This window comes from Ceratotherium simum, chromosome 35, assembly GCF_057802395.1.
Source record: "Ceratotherium simum simum isolate JZ-2026a chromosome 35, ASM5780239v1, whole genome shotgun sequence".
NCBI lineage: Eukaryota > Metazoa > Chordata > Mammalia > Perissodactyla > Rhinocerotidae > Ceratotherium > Ceratotherium simum.
This window is the reverse complement of record NC_141934.1, coordinates 17765061-17769073: the sequence shown is the minus strand read 5'-3', so window position 1 is coordinate 17769073 and position 4013 is coordinate 17765061.

The window sequence follows — 4013 nt, the reverse complement described above, 5'->3', positions numbered from 1 at the left end:
AGAAGACCTAGCTGACCTCTCTGAGGGCATGACTTGCTCTATTATTTCCACCTTGGTCTCCAAGCCATGGTGTGCTGGGGAAGTCACCAACACACAACAAATTTGATGCCTCCATTGGAAGACATGATTAGCCAGAGTTTTTCTTTGTGGCATCCTTGTGCATGGAACCATTGGGGTCTACCATCAGCAGGCCTGGGTAGGGAAAATTTGAGTGGCAGGGGCAAGGCTCAAGGTTTCGGGGGCTCAGCTTTTCCTACCAGCACTGAACGGACAGCAGGAGCATCTGGCGGCCAGTGGTCACCCCAGCTTCATTTCTCTGCCCACGTGCATCCCCTTCAGCTTCTAGGTTCACCATTCACAGGGCAGGTAGGGCCGGATGGGGCTCATCTACCTTTCTCAGCTCCCAGCAGGTGGTCTGTACATGCTGGGGGTCAGCTGCTCTTTTCTAAGGGCCAGTCCATTGGCCTTTGCTCTCAGAGTAGCATGCAAGATAGCAAGTCGGATTCACAGAGGTTGATCTTGTTGGGGATTCAGAAACTAGCCTGGGAAAGCTTGGGAAGAGCAGCCTGTGGTCGGCCTTTTAAACATTTAACCACACAATAGTGTCTTAAAAGCTCTGATAAGTCCTGCAACCAAGAAATAAGTTTAATTTTGTTTTGCCTAAGCATTTTAAATGCACCTTTGTCCCAGAACCCTGCCACTAATGCAACATCCATCTAGCCTGCTGTGGAATTAAATGTCTATGGAATGTGTTTGGAAAACTGGGTCTAACCTAGATCAGGCAAGCTCTAGCACAGTCCATTTCCTCCAGCTCAGTCCTCAATAGAGGGACAGCAGCCATCTCAACCCCATGGGGAGAAATCCTTCATTTTCTTCGTGTTAGGGAAAGGGGCCGCATGGCCCCAATGAGCAGGAAGGAAAGATAGAGGAGCACTCACTGGTGAGCTCCTGGGAAAGAGGACCACAGGCAAACGTCCAGTGCGAGAGAGAGAGAGGGCCAGGCTGACGGTGCAGGCTGTTTGGAGCAGGGTGCTGGAGGAACCCAGGAGCGGCTCTGCCAACCTAGATGCACATTTCCCAGAAACCGGGCAGCCGCTGGCAGCCTGTCAGTCTGACAGCACAAGTGGGAGCTTCCGAGCAGACTCCCACGGGGGTCCCCGCCCTCTCCCGCACCCTCCCTTCAATGACTTCCTGTTTATCCCCCCTCTCCCGGTTAGGAGCTGCAGGTAACCTCAGAGGCGGGGCTGAGACATCCTGATGTGCAGCTGGGCAAAATCACTCAACACGGTGGTGGGTTTCTGGGAATGGACAAGTCCGAAGACTCAAGTTTAAAATGTTGGCTCTGTCATTTCATAGGCTGGTTTACGTCTATTTCCCAGGGTTTCTTCACCTGTGAAATGGGAATAACGGTACCTACTTCCCAGGACCGTCCTGTCATGGGGAGTCCGTCGGCCTGGCACATAGTAAGTCCTTGGTGAACAGTGGCTGTTAGAGATGGGTCATTACTCTGCCTCTCAGTCCTAGATGCCTTGGGACACCTACCAACGGGCCTCTTTATGAGTCACGTCCCTTGAACCTGGCACATTCATTTAGGGTGACATGGGATCCACAGCACAGAGCCTGGCTGTGGGAATCCCACTACCGCCCGGCCTGCCAGTAGAGCCCCTCGGGCTGCAGAGAAGGGCATCTGACCCCTGTGCCAGCTCCTCATTCTTACCCAGCAACCCTCCCTCTCTGCATTCTGTAAACATTTACTGAGCACCTACTGTGTACCAGGCACTATGCTAGGTGCTAGCACGTAGATAAGATAAGGAGGTGGGAGGACTGAGGCTGTCCCCCCCCAGCCGGTCAGAGAATGAGCATGGATTATATGGCCTCGAGACAGGAGTCACTGACTTGGGTTAATAACCAGGAGCAGTGACTGGAGAGGAATGGGGCTCACTGTGGCTTGATGTGGGGAGGATCAGGAAGAATGAGAACCTTCAAGACACTGGGTTCCACGTTCCGGGACCCAGACTGGCATTTACCGCCTCCCATTCCCCTCGGAGGGCAGGATTCTTCCCTTACAGGCGCGTGCAGGCGAGGACCGGGGTCGGGGGTGCGGTGAGGCTGGGCCAGGGGACTGTCCACCTGAGCCTGCTCGGAAGCTTCCTCCGTCCCCAGGCAAAGCTGAAAAAGCATACAGCAAACGCACAGCTCACCGAGGTCCCTTCCTTTGCCTCTGAGCGAGAGTATAAATAAAAGCACGTGCTGTGTCACCAACCCATTTAGATGGGGCTGAAGCACATTCGTTCAACGGTCCAGCGACTGTCACACCACACACAGGCCACCCACCTCACTCAGGAGATGAAGTCTGGGACTGCTTGAGCCCCGTGATGGAGGTGTCAGCCAGGGGCAGGCTTGATAAAGGCGACGACAATGTCCTGACCCTGTGGCCCAGGGGTTTTGGGGGCCTGTCTCCTAGGGGGTCTGCCACGGAGGAAACAAGGTGACAAGTCAAGGCATGAGAGAAAGCTCCTTAGAGGGTGTTATGGGTTGAATCGTGGCCCCCTCCTCCAAAAGGATATGTTGAAGTCCTAACCCCTCGGACCTCAGAATGTGACCCTATTTGGAAATAGGATCATTGCAGATGTAATAGTCAAGATGAGATCAAACTTGAGTGGGGGGGCCCCTAATCCAATATGACTGGTGTCCTTATAAGAAGACGGCCATGTGAAGACAGAGACACACAAGGAGAAGCCCACGTGATGATGGAGGCAGTGACGGAGGGACGCAGCTGCAGGCCAGGGAAGGCCCAAGATTGCCAGCAAACCACCAGAAGTTAAGAAGGGGCGGCCAGGAAGGTTTCCCCTACAGAGGAGATCAGATGGAGCGTGGCCCTGCTGACACCATGATTTTAGATTTCTAGCCTTCAGAACTGTGAGAGAATGAATTCCTGTTGTTTTAGCCACCCGGTTTGTGGTACTTTGTTACAGTAGCCCTGAGTGTGATACTTTGTTATCACGCACACCAAGTGGTCTCAACGTCTGCTCACACCTCTCAAGGACAGGGAGCTCTCTACCTCTGAAGGCAGCCCACTGCATCTTGGGACAAGCCACTAGAAAGTTCTGCCTTGCTGGAAGAAGTTCTCTGCCCCTGTAACTCCCACTCCTGGCTCCCGTTCCTCTCCTAGGAGCCACATACAAGTTGGTTTCTTCTTCAATCAGAGAGTTCTCTAGATCAGAGGTTGGCAAAAGTTTTCTGTAAAGTGCAAGACTGTAAATCTTTTCAGCTTTATGGGCCATGCTGTCTCTGCTGCCAGCAGTCAGCTCTGTCACTGTAGCACAAAATAAACCGTGGTCCATATGTAAATGAATGGGTGTGGCTTTGTGCCAATAAAACTTTATTGACATTTGAATTTCATTGTATTTCAGATAGCATGAAATCTTTTTTCCCCAATTAAAGAACGTAAAAAACATTCGGGGGGCTGGATACAGCCCCCGAGACATAAGTTGCCAATCCTGGCTCTAGACTTCTCAACATAGTGATTGGGCCTTGGCTAAGTGTATCCCACTTTCCTGGTGTTCCTTAGATGATCAGCCACGGTGGGGACAAGAACCGTGGAGGGGAGGGAGTCTAGTTGTGTGTGGGGTGGGGGCAGGATGTGCACACACGGGGGGAAAGGTGGCAAAGGGGCAGAACCGGGTTTCCCGGATACAAGAGTCCAGGCACCAGAGATCAATCCAGGGCTTCTACTGACCAAGAATCCAAGATAGAGATGGAGAGAGAGGGGGCTCCACGGCAAGACGAGATTTTTCTCTTTGAACAGCAAAAAGAAAACCGGGACAAAACAGAATTAAGTGGAGACTTCGAGTCTCCAGCTTCGCTCTGGGGACGGTGACATGTGGGGATAACCCCGCATAAGGCCAAGGGGGTTCCTCTGCAAGGGGACCCCCATTTTATGAAAGACCTGTGGCCTAACAGAGTTGGGTGGAATTCAGGGTGCAAATCCACGTGCCCTTGAAAGCCTGCAG